Genomic DNA, 15,037 nt, shown 5'->3' with positions numbered 1-15,037 from the left:
ACAGACAAGGTGTAGAGAGGATGTGGTACAGCAGCAGAGTCTTGGTGGAGCCTCACAACATCCTGTGAATCTATGCAAATCACTTAGGGCTAGATGTAGGTAAATTAGATTTACTGATTCATAAATACCGAATTTTACTGATTCGGTATTCATGAATCGGTAAATCTAATGTAGGTAATCATACGGTATCAAATATGGAATCGGTAGGATTCGGTATTTACCTATGCGGTAATTACCGAATCGGTATTTGCCATTGATTCCTATGGGCCTCGAAGCCCATAGGAATCAATGGCAAATACTGATTCGGTAATTATCGAATCGGTAAAAATACCGAATTGCCAAGGGGGACAGGGTGTCACTCTGACACCCTGTAGCACCCCTGTTTCTAGCTTGTGTGCCATGTGACAAACATACATGTATGTGTGCCACATGGCACAGGTGTACATGCACAGATGTGCATGTACACAGGAATTCGTTATTTACCACCCAATAGTATTGGGTGGTAAATAACGAACTCTTAAGGGCCTGTGGCACTGTTTAGTGTGCCACCTACATCTGGATTTACAGAATCAGTAAATTTACCAATTCGGTATTTTACCGATTCGGTAAATTTACCGTCAACACCAAATACCGGTATTTGGTCTCCTTCATCTGGCCCTTAATCTCTCCGGGTGATAAATTGTTATATAAATGTGCTCAAGAGTAAAAGTCAAAACTTTATGAAAATATAGTTCTACCAAAGCGGATGTTAACACTATTTTGGAAGCGGAAAACCAATAACAGAAGCAGATAAGGAACAAGCAATGGTAAATGTAGGAAAATATGCTACAGCCAATCGAAATGGAGGAAAGGTAAGTGTCACACACAGGAACTAATAAGAATCAGGAAAGAGAGGCGGTGGGATGTAAATCCCGGTTAAGTTTACATTGAAAGCAGCTCAAGCGCTGTGTAGTCGAAACCTAAAAAGGTGTGTATTTTTCACAGCCTGGCCTTTCCATTCCTATGCAAAGAATGACAATGGGCCAGCCTGCTTGAGCACACCATGTGAGATCTTTGCCTCCTTGAGGTCGATCATGGACTCATTTAGACATGACAGAATCTGCACTATGATGAGGTGGGGAGGCAGTCTGTTAGAGCATCAAACTCTTTTTTCATGTGAATAGGAGTTTATGTAGGGTTGATCCACTGAAAACAGTAATTGTTCCCTACCAACGCCTATATTCATGACATTTACATTGCAAACAAATGCACTTTTGTCATCAATTTATACAACATTTCTTAGAGTAATGCAGGTCAGCAATGCAATTCCTGTTACATTTCACTTTTTAGAGTTCATGTTTTAATGTATATCCTATTCTGTTTCCTCAGTATTTTATTTTCCTAGATGTGTTTCTGTAATCTATTTATTTCATGTAGATTACGAATCTTGTACAGCGCATCATACAAGATGAGTTGCCTTCAAGTGTGAGGGTGGGCACAGGGTATGATGGGGCAAGACAAGCGCTCCGAAATTGTATCTGAAGGCACTGAGTTTCTCCAGGTGCTTCTCACTGGGAGATATTGGTGTTCAGAAAAATGTTCATGCAATCTTTGGTCTCTCTGCAGAGCACAGATAGAGGGTCACATTTGTGCCATTTGGAATAACGATTATAAAGGAAAGTGTGTGAAAGAGACAAACAGATGATAAGCTATTGACAGTGAAGTATTAGGTGTGGGAGGGTCAACAAATTAACAGTGCGGGCAGAGCAAAGGGTCTGTTTTGACTCTAAGAGCCTGTGTACGAGCCAAGCCCTGAGAATGTGTGGCGTCTAAATCACACAACAAATATGCAAAAATAGGAGAACGTTTATTCAAAATTACAAAAAAAGTATAGGACTTTAACATATAGAAGTGTTTTGCTGCGGTACATAAGGATATTTCACTGCATTGAAAAGGATTTAGTGAAAGTTATAATTTTTAAATACAAACTTAGAAACATTCATGCCTCCTGCCATGACAACAATGCCATTAGTAATCTACTTGATAAGTCAGTTGTCATGTGCACCGGATATATGGCCTATAATCTTATTATAATGGAACAACATAATAGTCTATTAGATCACACAAAAAAAGAAGTTTTGTACAGCACACATCCTGAACTAACATATCTCAAGATGCTCTTATGTACAATAATGAAGAATAAAAGAGGCACAGTGAAATAAAATGTTTGCCTAAGATCACACAATATGGTCAAGCAGGGAGGCCAAGACTGATACCAGGTTTTCTGGTTTCAATTCCAGAAATAGATGAGTATCTCGTTCTCTCACCTGTTTTACATCAAAGATTATTGTTTGTCTTTAATTCTTGGACTGTGAGCTTGGCTAGCAAGCAAAAACCACATAATAGCTCAGCTTGTTTTGGTGTTGAGGATCCAAGAGGACCTCAAGGTGAGTCAGAGCCAGGCATCTGGCTCGAGCCTCCAGAGGCTCACCCACCGCTATGAAGTGTTGGACAGAAAAGAAAATACCTTGTGATAAGGAGAGTGAAAGCAAGGTCCTTTGAGGGGACAGAACAAAAAAGGATAATGGGAGTGTGCATGCCCTGTAAGGATGTGCCTTGCTCAACACTCTGGAAGGAACAATGATCTGTAGTGATGGACAGCTAGTGATATAAGTGGAAGGATACCTACCCCCCACAGACCACATGAGGGTGGACCTTAGACAGTTTAGTGATTCTGGAGAGAAGCGGGACTGTTAATGTACTTAAAGCCCCCCTTGGCAACTTTAATACATTTATTTCTACTGTGCATGTTTTCAGCATTAATAGGCTAATAAGACGTTTCCCACAACTGAGTATACTACAATAACTAAAACCTTTCCTCCCTGAAACTGCATTCAAACTGGCAGTGCAAGCACTCATAATCCCCAGATTGGAATAGAGAAACACTACTCTGCTTGGCCTAAGTAGTGCCACAACAGTCCCCTTAAGGGCTTCACTCAACTCGGCGGCAAGGCATATCACTGGGTCAAAAAGGTACAGTCATATCTCCCCTGACCTAAAATCCGAACCTAAAATCCGATCCTCTGCGAAGCAAGAATCCAACTGACAATTGCATGTATGACACACAAAGCTCTACATTTCAACACCCCAACCTATCTTGCCAGCAAGCTTGAGCTAACAGGGGGCACTAGATCCACCAGAAGGGCTAAAGCCACAACGTTTCAACAAGAAAAAAAAACTGTTGCAGATCATTCTCGGACATTGCTCCCAGAAATTGGAATGCTCTCCCCCTTGATATAAGACTGAATCCCTCCAGTACATCCTTCAAGAAAAAAGTCAAACTCCTATTAATGAATAGATTCCTGGTTTAGATCTTAAACTCTCTTCTCTGCTTTGCTATTTGTTTCTGTTACACTGTATATACCTTTACCATGCCTAATGTTTTATATGTCATTGTCTTCTCATCTTGTAAACCAGTCTGATACCCACATGGGTCTAGTTTGCTCAATATAAAACTGTTCAAATAAATAAAATAAATAAATATCAACAAAGGGGGATGAACTGAAGGTGTTATAGAGGTCCAGCATACCTGCCCCTGGTGAGACAATGCTATCGAATAGAGTATGCAGTTCTTGAATGGAGGAGGCAGTACAAGGAGGAGGCTCGGAAGGTTGGTGTCCTGACCCTATGGTGGAGACAGGGTGTCTCCCAATTTGGGAAATGGGGCCCTCAAACACCCAGGCTTGGTGTCATGCTTTATCATAAGGCAAGCTCCTCGTCAGGCCGGTGCTGCAATGCCTGACGGTCACCCTATGAGACATTTTCTCCCAAGCTGTTCGGTGCAGTGCGGGTAAGGGGCCTTGAAGTGAAGATGTGTGAGAGCAAATCTGCACTGCAGGTGTGGGGGAAGGGGTTAAACTAAAAAGGGTAATCAGTGGTGCTCCAGAGAAACAGTTTTAATCGGATGAGCCCTCTGTTCCCAGTTAAAACCAGATAGTAAGTGCCACTTCAGGAATAATGTCCAATAGTAGCTATGGATTTGAGGTTAATGAAATTGTAATGATAAACCCTCTTTAATGGTAAAGTCTGCACCACAGAATGTCATTCGAAGACATTGTGCATCTTACAGATAAGGCAGAAACTAAGGAATACAGTGCAACTGAAGCACAATACATTTATGGCCTTATTCAGGAGGTTAGGTCATTTGATATGACGCAAGGACCAGTTACACAGCAATTAAGGCAATGAGAATATTTAATGCGACGTGAGATCAACCAGAGGTTGCATGCCTCGACCCTTATTCAGTATCATAAGGCTAGTAGGATACCGAGAGGATTAAGATTACCATTGAAATCCATGATGCTTAAAACCAATAAAAAGTTTATGGACAAATGGTATTCAATCCTCAACAAATGTTCGCTTGACCTTATACTTTTAATGGTAGAAGAACTAACCACAGTTTTGTTAGGCTTGGAACTAGAGATTAGGGAGTTATAAGATGCTGTTAAACCACACATAGAAACCGAGAATTGGGTAACTACGTCAGAGGAGATTAACACCAAGTTAGACATTAATGTAAAAGAGATCCACGAGCGGAAGGTTCGCAAGTTCAGGAGGGACACAATAGATTATAAATTAGATGAGGTGTACTCCTGGACGGGAGTATACGCTCAAAAACAGGCTTTTCACAAATCAGGATCTACCACGTCAGAAGAGAGTTTAGCATCAGTTAGCGACACACGCATGACAAGGGCACCAGTTCCATCTACAGTAGATATAGCAAACACAGAACCTTCAGCGTCATCTGCTACTAAGGTTTCTTTTTTAGAAATCAGCCCAGCAGCCAACAATACGCCACTAGAACAATCAGTGGTACAGTCCGATGTAACAAAACCAGCAGAGGTCGTGGAGGTAGCAAAATCAACATGTGCAGGCCGCAAAGGCAGGAAACGTTAGTTGTTAACATTTCATCAGTACAATTAACAGAGGCTCAAATTACATTTTTGAATAAAGCGATTGCATTTGTACCCACCTTTCATTCTAACTCATTGAACACAGAAATAGACCTGTATAAATGTATGAGAAAGCTCAGAATACGATATTTCTTTTTGAACAAACAAATTACACAAACAGGGTCGGGTACATCCAATCCTAAGGAGTTTAGACCAAAAAGCACTTCCACTGCTCCGCTCACGCACAAAGTTTTTGATTCTTTATTAACCTCAGTGAAAAAAGACTTGGCACAGTTACCAGCTCCATCTAGGAAGTGATGCAATTTATCCACTGCAGACAAGAAGGCTCTCAGAACTCTGTGAGATAATAGTTCCATCATATTCGCTCCCGCAGACAAGGGAGGTGTCTTGTGGTTATGGACCAGAGGTTCTATGAAGCAAAGGTAGAATCGATGCTCACTGACAAGACCACATACTTTCCAATGAATCAGGACCCTATCTCTGAGTCTCAGAAGATTCTCTCACAAATCTTAGCCCATACCAAGGACATGGGCTGGATTTCTGATAAAACTTTTGAATTCTTATATTCCAGGTTTCCACGTAGACCTGAGATCTACATGTTACCAAAAATACATAAGCATCTCAGAGACCCCCCGTTCCGCCCCAATATATTGGGCTGCGGGTCAATTAATGAGCCTCTAGGTCACTACTTAGATACGTTCCTTCAGCCGACAGACCAATCAGGCTCTACATATGTGCAAGATACCACACCGTTTTTTAGACTGTTAGGTGATATTGCATTGCCAAAAGGAGCAGATATTATTATATGCACAATAGACGTGGTGTCACTTTATACATCCATACCTTACACAGAAGGAATTGAGGCCGTAGAGTGGGCCCTTCTCCAGCAGGAAGAGATACAGGCCAACAAAGTATTTCTTTTAGAACGTTGTCTTTTCCACAGTTGGAACCTCTATGGGTTTTTCTGGGACCCCCAGTTATGCGAAAGTTTACATGATAAAATTTGAACAAGAGCATGTGTTGAGCGATCCAGGTTTGATGGAACATTTGATTCTATATCGTCCATTCACCGATGATATATTTCATCATATGGCAGGGGACGTCACATGAATTGAATTGTAAACTTGAACAGCTAAATGATAAAAATCCTAGAATTCAGTTTACATATTTTATGGACAAACAGAAAATGTCCTACTTTGGGCCCGATTCCGATGTCGGACGGACCTGAATCCGTCCGACATTGGTCAGGAACCATGACCAAACGACCTACTGTCGCCGGTTACGGCCCTGCAAGTATGATCGGTCGAACTTGTATGTTTCACAATGGGAGCATGCATTTAGAGCGGAATGCATGCCCACATTGTGAAATGGAGAGGTGCAGTTCATCCCTGCACCCTGTGGCCTGCACCCCAAGGTGCCTGCCACCGGGTGCAGGGATCAACAGAGGGGCACCATAGGTGCCCCAGGCTGCCATTCGGTGGCCTCGCATCCATGTGGGCCCTACTGGGGGCCCCAAAGGCAGTTTCCGAATGACTTTTCGGGCCGGAAACACAGCATGAAAAGGCAGTGAAAAACTGCCATTGTACTCCCTCGGTCGTAAAGAGGGCGACCGGGGGAGTACTGAAGGGTTTCCGGACGACAGACGGGTTCTCCGAGCCTGTCGTAAGCCATCGGGAAATCCCAGTCGGATTCCTTTCTGACCGAGCCCATCAGAATGGCTCGGTCGGAAAGGAATCAATCCGGCACGTTCCAATTCGGGCGGAAGGGCTCTAACCATCCCTCGGGGGTCTTCCGTCCTAAATCGGAAAGGGGCCCTTAGATGTGGAAATTGAGTTGAGTTGGTCGTAAATTACCACAAAGGTTTTTACTAAACCCACAGATCGTAATAACATGCTTCTGTACACTAGCTTTCACCCCGACTCTTTAAAAAAAATCTTCAATTTTCACGGTTTTTGTGCATTAAATGCATTACTTATGACAATACGCAGTATCAAGCAACTCTGCAGAGATTCAAGAAAGGTTTTCTAGAAAGAGGTTGGGAGATAGTGGAAGCAGCAGTGAGGCGGGCAGATGAAATTCCTAGATCTGACTTGTTAACTAAAAAAGAAAAAGTAAAGGATAGAGGAGAAGTGTTTGTGTCCACTTTTTCTACTCAGGAGACAGCCATCAAAAAAGTCATCTTAAACCGATGGGAGTTGTTACAAACAGAACTGGATTTTGGCAATCGTTTTCAAGATTCCCCCTATTTCTGCCTATAAAAGATCCAAGAGCATCAGAGAGATATTAAAAAAAGAGAGATGAAGTTGATTTAAGGGACCAGAGTGGTATGCAAAAATGTTACAATTGCTCGCAATATGACAATGTGGTTTCGGGGACATCGATCTCACATCCTTGGATGGGAAAACTGATCAAGTTGTTATTTACAGCTAACTGTAATTCACAAAAACTTAATTTATGCCATACTATGCCCATGTGGTTTATACTACGTGGGCAAGACAGAGAGCTCACTTTGCACTCAGATAACTGAATACAAGAGTAGAATAAGAAATCGAGCTACTACTTCCCCACTAGCAAGCCATTGGACAGAATCACATCACACAATTGCTCAGCTAAGACCCACAGTACTTGGAAAAGAATCGTAATGACAGGGGCATGTCTAAATTCATCACACAGCGTTAGATATTCTGGATAAGGTACCTGGACACCTTGACGCCTAAGGGTCTTAATGATAAAATGGAACTTTTGAAGGTGCATGTGTCAAGACAATAGAGAGATTAATCTGATTATGATGTTATCTATACTGATGTTAGGAAGGATACATTGTACATAGAGCAGATTTGATCACTCCTCAACCTTTTAGAGTTTTGGTTCATTCAGGGCAATATTTTTCTTTTATCGTACACATAAGTATGTTTTAACTTCAGGTTAATTTTATAGTGAAGATCTTTTCACCATATTTGTTTTTTCTATTGTGTTTACAATTATTTATACGTTATATGATCATTTTTGATAATGATTAGCTGCACTGTGTAATACACTGGATGCTGGCGGTTTGTCTTATATATACACATTAACTCTATGAGTTCTGGTATTCATTGAGCACAAGTGGTGTATTACATTGTTATTAGTTGGCCTTCATGAGGTTGTAATCATTGAATCAGTCAGTTTAATATCATTCTGTGCATTACAGTGTCACCATCCATCAGTAGCATGTTAGATTTATTTTGCTCTGTAGCATATTTATGTCTTTATATTGTCATGTTAAAAATATTTGCCATTAGACCTTTAGTACGATTATCATGTTATGCAGATGGTTTATTAATCCCATAAACCATCTGTGCAGTAGCATAGCATGTCTTTATATGATCACCCATTAATATGGCTGCATGTTTATGTATCTAACACACAGACGTCTTACTTCTGTCTTATTTCCATTTCTACCTCTCATTCCTTGCACGTTTAAGCATGACGTAAAAGATCGGAACGCGTAGTTGGTTTGAAAACACCATATGGAGGTTGTGTTAAGCTGTGGCCCGGGGGCATGAAAGGGCACAGCTTTTCACACTTGGGAGCGTGCAGAGGTGATACACTCAGACCACACGTTGCTCTTGGTCGGAAGTGACGACCTCGAGCGGCCGCCCCTCTTTTATTTAACCCCCCAGGCCACTCCTGGCCTGCGGATGTGGTGGGTGCGTGTGTGCCAGAAACCGGTCCCCGGTAGCTTGTCTCCTTTCTGGTGAAGAATTGGCTTGGTAGTTTAGTCTGCCCTGTTCCCATGATGCACTGGGCCAGGGACAGACTGATTTGCATATAGCCAGGTTCTGAGCTGGGATGGGGCAGTGAGATAAATAACGGTGATGGATCAAGCCCTGATCTTTGGACTGGGTAAGAGTGGTCTGTTTAACTCAGACACTCTGTTCATCACCACCCCCTTTTCTAAATCGTTTTTGGCCACTATAGGTGTGGCAGGGTATACTCAGACATGAGTCCCTTTCTCACTGCTCCATCAGGATTCAAGCAAGCCGGGCCGAAGAAGGCAGAAATGCCAGAAACCGGTCCCCGGTAGCTTGTCTCCTTTCTGGTGAAGAATTGGCTTGGTAGTTTAGTCTGCCCTGTTCCCACGATGCACTGGGCCAGGGACAGACTGATTTGCATATAGCCAGGTTCTGAGCTGGGATGGGGCAGTGAGATAAATAACGGTGATGGATCAAGCCCTGATCTTTGGACTGGGTAAGAGTGGTCTGTTTAACTCAGACACTCTGTTCATCACCACCCCCTTTTCTAAATCGTTTTTGGCCACTATAGGTGTGGCAGGGTATACTCAGACATGAGTCCCTTTCTCACTGCTCCATCAGGATTCAAGAAAGCCGGGCCGAAGAAGGCTGAAATGCCAGAAACCGGTCCCCGGTAGCTTGTCTCCTTTCTGGTGAAGAATTGGCTTGGTAGTTTAGTCTGCCCTGTTCCCATGATGCACTGGGCCAGGGACAGACTGATTTGCATATAGCCAGGTTCTGAGCTGGGATGGGGCAGTGAGATAAATAACGGTGATGGATCAAGCCCTGATCTTTGGACTGGGTAAGAGTGGTCTGTTTAACTCAGACACTCTGTTCATCACCACCCCCTTTTCTAAATCGTTTTTGGCCACTATAGGTGTGGCAGGGTATACTCAGACATGAGTCCCTTTCTCACTGCTCCATCAGGATTCAAGCAAGCCGGGCCGAAGAAGGCTGAAATGCCAGAAACCGGTCCCCGGTAGCTTGTCTCCTTTCTGGTGAAGAATTGGCTTGGTAGTTTAGTCTGCCCTGTTCCCATGATGCACTGGGCCAGGGACAGACTGATTTGCATATAGCCAGGTTCTGAGCTGGGATGGGGCAGTGAGATAAATAACGGTGATGGATCAAGCCCTGATCTTTGGACTGGGTAAGAGTGGTCTGTTTAACTCAGACACTCTGTTCATCACCACCCCCTTTTCTATTGCGTGTGTGCTGGCCACTAGACCGTCAACTGTTACATCCCTATCCAACTCAGTTCTTTTTTTCCTTTCTGAAACAAACACAGTGTTTTAAACATCTCAACTGACAAGAGAAAATAATCTCGGTACTTGCGTGGACCTCGGTTTGTGGTGTCCGGATGCCCTCAGCAAACAAAGTCCCTCAGTCGTTGGATTGGGCGAGGGTTCAGTCTCAGGATGTACGTTTGGGGCCGATGCGCATACCTTTGCCATCCAGGCCAGGGCTTTCGGAGCGAGACATAGGCTAAGGGGAGGGGCTCGCCTCTGTGGTCTCTATGATTCCACCACTTCCTGATCTTTCCTCGCGGTGCTCTGGTCTTGCAGCAGTTATTGGACTTGTTTGGTCTCTTGGGGGTGTTCTGATGGGACCTCCTTGAACCATGAGATGTTCCGGGACACTTCCTCTTCTCCTCTTCGCGCAGTTAGCATGGTGCCGTGGTTCGCGGTGACTGTCCAGGTGCCTGGCTCGTAGTGCGACCAGACTTTCCCTCCTAGACGCTGGTCTCGTACGATGACTGTCGCTTCTGGGCGGATCGCTCTAGAGGTGGCACGACAGCTGATACTCGCATCCCGATTATGTCGAATCCTTCTCTCTTGTACTTCTCCTGCATCCAGTGGAGGTGACAACCACCCTGGGTAGGTGGGGAGCAGGTCTCTTCGGGGGCCATGAAGCATAAGTGCCCACGGACTCCTGTGGGCTGTACAATGGGGTGTACTTTGATATTCCCTTAGAAACTCGTGGAGTCTTTATTCTGGGTCCACTTTTTCAATGACCACTATGCGGAACATCTTGTTCAGAGTGCGCATGAAGCGTTTGACGCCCCTGTTGGCTTGGGGCCATTGAGGGGTGATTCGTCGGTGGGATATACCTCGCTGTTTGAGAAACGTGGTAAACTCTGATCCTTGGAATGGTGGACCATTGTCACTGCGTACTTCTTGGGGAAACTCGAACATGGCAAAGACCTTCTCCAATATTGGTCCACGTGGTAGAAAGCCGTGGATACAACGGGTTCTACTACGGGGTATTCTAAGTAGGCATCTATGATTTCAAGCGTGTGCTTTCCTCCCGGGAAACTCCGAAAGTCTATACTCACTTTAGTAAATACAAGAGAGAGTACCCCACTATCCACAGGGAACAGGGTACAGTGACAAGTGACAATGTAGTCAAAGAGGAATCCCTGGGTATACGCTAATCTGAGTCTATTATGTGCACTAAATGAGTTCTAGCCAATCATGCAGACATTCCTTATAAGGGTACTGAAGAAAAATATTTTAAAAAGTAAAAGATTAGATAAGGAGTTCCACACTAAAAGTAAACGTTTACAATCTTTTTAATGTTTTATGAAAGTAAAATTTCTTGTAGCAAGAAAATAAGTTAAAAATCCAAAGTACATCTCTTTGGATAAGTACAATGAAATATAAAAAGACAGTTAAAAACAATTCATAATACATAAAAAACATAATATCACATTCATCAGAGTAATAAAACAAAGGAGAAAAAGTTAATCAGTACAATTCCACAAAAAAACAACACATGGATCCTTTTCACAAACCCCCACTACTTGTGGCCCTGATATTTTTTGCCACTACTCCTATAGATCCACTGGCCTTTTCTTTAATGTTGCTGGTACAGTAGACAGTATCTATAGCTTATGGATATCCGCTACCTCCTTGACCTTTATGGGATTCTAGCCAAAAAAAAAAGGCGTCAACGCGTTTCGGTGTTATTGTACTTGATGTTGTAACACCTTCATCAGAACATGCCGTCTCTTTGGGGTCACCGGCTTCTACACTTATAGTTAAGTACTTTCTGTATGGATACATAGAAAGAAAACAATGTCACTGTTCTGTGGGCGTGTTGTTCTATTTTACTATACAACATCTGATTGCCTATACCCCCACCTGCTAATTCACTTTAACAGGACCTGTCTATTCACAATTCTAACAAAGCATTTTCTATATAGGTTGCATAGACAATACAGAATACGTATTTTCATTCTAGTATAGCGGATCTCATTATAGGCTAGATTCACAGTTTAGCTATTCTCAATACCCATTAGGAGCTTTGGTCACCGTTGCCATCTGTGTCCATACCCTCCGCTTCTTTTAATGTGGAACCTGTTTGGGGTTACACTCATTCACACATGTATAGCAGCATTCATTCTTCTGTCATCTATCATTGGAAAAGATTGAGGAATTCCCCTTACCCTTTAAGTATTTGAAGATTCCCCTGGGGCAACAGTCCTCAAGGAGCCTTCTATGAACAATTTCAGTCAGTTGTTTTTAATTGTGCCTATAAGGTAACAATTGGGGTTTATATCATTAGTTTGTTCTTGGATCTCATCTTAGTTACCATCCCAACTTTATAGGTTTCCTATAATTACCTTAGGAGTGGTGAACCTGCTCAAGATAGGAGGGTCCTTCCTTTGTATGGGCAGACTATGATTCTCCCTCTCTCCTCGGTGATTTTAAGTTCAAACAAAGGTAAAAGCCTGTATGTGCAAGAGTCATAATTAACCAATGTTTCGTGAAGGAAGAAAACTTGTCTTATATCTTTCATTCCCCCTCTATCTTACCTTTCTGTAGTTAAAACGCTCTCCTGAACCGGCATATGTCGATTTCACCTGTTCGACTTTGGAACTGGATGTGTGTTCTGTGAATAAGATAGGGTTGTTCAGAGTTATAGTGATTTTTAAAGGTCTGGCCCTTCTACATTTTACTTCTTATTAACCCCATTTCCTTTGATTCTCTCGGGGGAGTATTTGTAACACGATTTATTTATGTTCGAGTTACTTAGGTAATGTCTCCTTACTATGGATTAACCCTATTGACTATTCCTAGTGACAGTGTCACTAGGAATAGTCAATAGGGTTAATCCATAACTCTGAACAACCCTATCTTATTCACAGAACACATCCAGTTCCAAAGTCGAACAGGTGAAATCGACATATGCCCGTTCAGGAGAGCGTTTTAACTACAGAAAGGTAAGACAGAGGGGGAATGAAAGATATAAGACAAGTTTTCTTCCTTCACGAAACATTGGTTAATTATGACTCTTGCACATACAGGCTTTTACCGTTGTTTGAACTTAAAATCACCGAGGAGAGAGGGAGAATCATAGTCTGCCCATACAAAGGAAGGACCCTCCTATCTTGAGCAGGTTCACCACTCCTAAGGTAATTATAGGAAACCTATAAAGTTGGGATGGTAACTAAGATGAGATCCAAGAACAAACTAATGATATAAACCCCAATTGTTACCTTATAGGCACAATTAAAAACAACTGACTGAAATTGTTCATAGAAGGCTCCTTGAGGACTGTTGCCCCAGGGGAATCTTCAAATACTTAAAGGGTAAGGGGAATTCCTCAATCTTTTCCAATGATAGATGACAGAAGAATGAATGCTGCTATACATGTGAGAATGAATGTAACCCCAAACAGGTTCCACATTAAAAGAAGCGGAGGGTATGGACACAGATGGCAACGGTGACCAAAGCTCCTAATGGGTATTGAGAATAGCTAAACTGTGAATCTAGCCTATAATGACATCCGCTATACTAGAATGAAAATACGTATTCTGTATTGTCTATGCAACCTATATAGAAAATGCTTTGTTAGAATTGTGAATAGACAGGTCCTGTTAAAGTGAATTAGCAGGTGGGGGTATAGGCAATCAGATGTTGTATAGTAAAATAGAACAACACGCCCACAGAACAGTGACATTGTTTTCTTTCTATGTATTCAAACAGAAAGTACTTAACTATCAGCCATATTCATCAAACTGAATTGCGCTCGCAAATGGCCAGATTCTGAGAATCTGGCCATTTGCGAGTGCGATTTTTGCATTTGGGATTCATCATCCCAAATGCAAAAATCGCTATTTGCGAAATCGCATATTTGCGAGGAATTGGATTTAAGGAATCTCTAATAGAGATTCCTTAAATCCAATTCATCACCCTATTTGAAATTGCGAATTCGCAATATTTGGTCGCAATTTACCACGAAATCTGACTTCGTGGTAAATTGCGAAAAAAGAGTAAAAAGCACTTTAGTGCATTTTTTTCTTTGGCATGTTACACACACACATGTCCTCTGGACATGTGTGTGCGCAACACCTGTTCAAATGTGCATTTGAGGGGTGCTACAGGGTGTCCTTTGGACACCCCTGGCACCCTTCAAATCTCAATCTTATTTGCGATTAGCAAATTGCTAATCGCAAATAAGGAATACTCCCCATTCATTCCTATGGGCCTTTTGGCCCATAGGAATGAATGGGGAGTTTTTCCTTATTTGCGATTAGCAATTTGCTAATCGCAAATAAGGAATCAGTAGAAATCGCAAAACTTTTTGCTAATCCTACATGAATCCCGTTTTGCGAGTCCTTAATAGCGAATCGCTATAATTCGCTATTAGGGCCTCGCAAAACGGGAGATTGATGAATATGGCTGTATAAGTGTAGAAGCCGGTGACCCCAAAGAGACGGCATGTTCTGATGAAGGTGTTACAACATCAAGTACAATAACACCGAAACGCGTCAACGCCTTTTTTTTTTGGCTAGAATCCCATAAAGGTCAAGGAGGTAGCGGATATCCATAAGCTATAGATACTGTCTACTGTACCAGCAACATTAAAGAAAAGACCAGTGGATCTATAGGAATAGTGGCAAAAAATATCAGGGCCACAAGTAGTGGGGGTTTGTGAAAAGGATCCATGTGTTGTTTTTTTGTGGAATTGTACTGATTAACTTTTTCTCCTTTGTTTTATTACTCTGATGAATGTGATATTATGTTTTTTATGTATTATGAATTGTTTTTAACTGTCTTTTGATATTTCATTGTACTTATCCAAAGAGATGTACTTTGGATTTTTAACTTATTTTCTTGCGACAAGAAATTTTACTTTTATAAAACATTAAAAAGATTGTAAACGTTTACTTTTAGTGTGGAACTCCTTATCTAATCTTTAACTTTTTTAAATATTTTTCTTCAGTACCCTTATAAGGAATGTCTGCATGATTGGCTAGAACTCATTTAGTGCACATAATAGGCTCAGATTAGCGTATACCCAGGGATT

The 15,037-nt window shown here is 42.1% G+C and overlaps 1 protein-coding gene across 1 annotated transcript in view; it reads right to left on the bottom strand.

The window, feature by feature from the left end:
* Positions 1-15,037, bottom strand: part of LOC147661152 (uncharacterized) — a 515,544-nt gene that overhangs the window by 95,251 nt on the left and 405,256 nt on the right. The window lies entirely within an intron of this gene.

The sequence above is a fragment of the Lissotriton vulgaris genome, unplaced genomic scaffold, assembly GCF_964263255.1.
Source record: "Lissotriton vulgaris unplaced genomic scaffold, aLisVul1.2 SCAFFOLD_368, whole genome shotgun sequence".
Taxonomy (NCBI): Eukaryota; Metazoa; Chordata; class Amphibia; order Caudata; family Salamandridae; genus Lissotriton; species Lissotriton vulgaris.
Note: the sequence above shows the minus strand (reverse complement) of the source record. Positions and strands in the feature narration are given on the sequence as shown.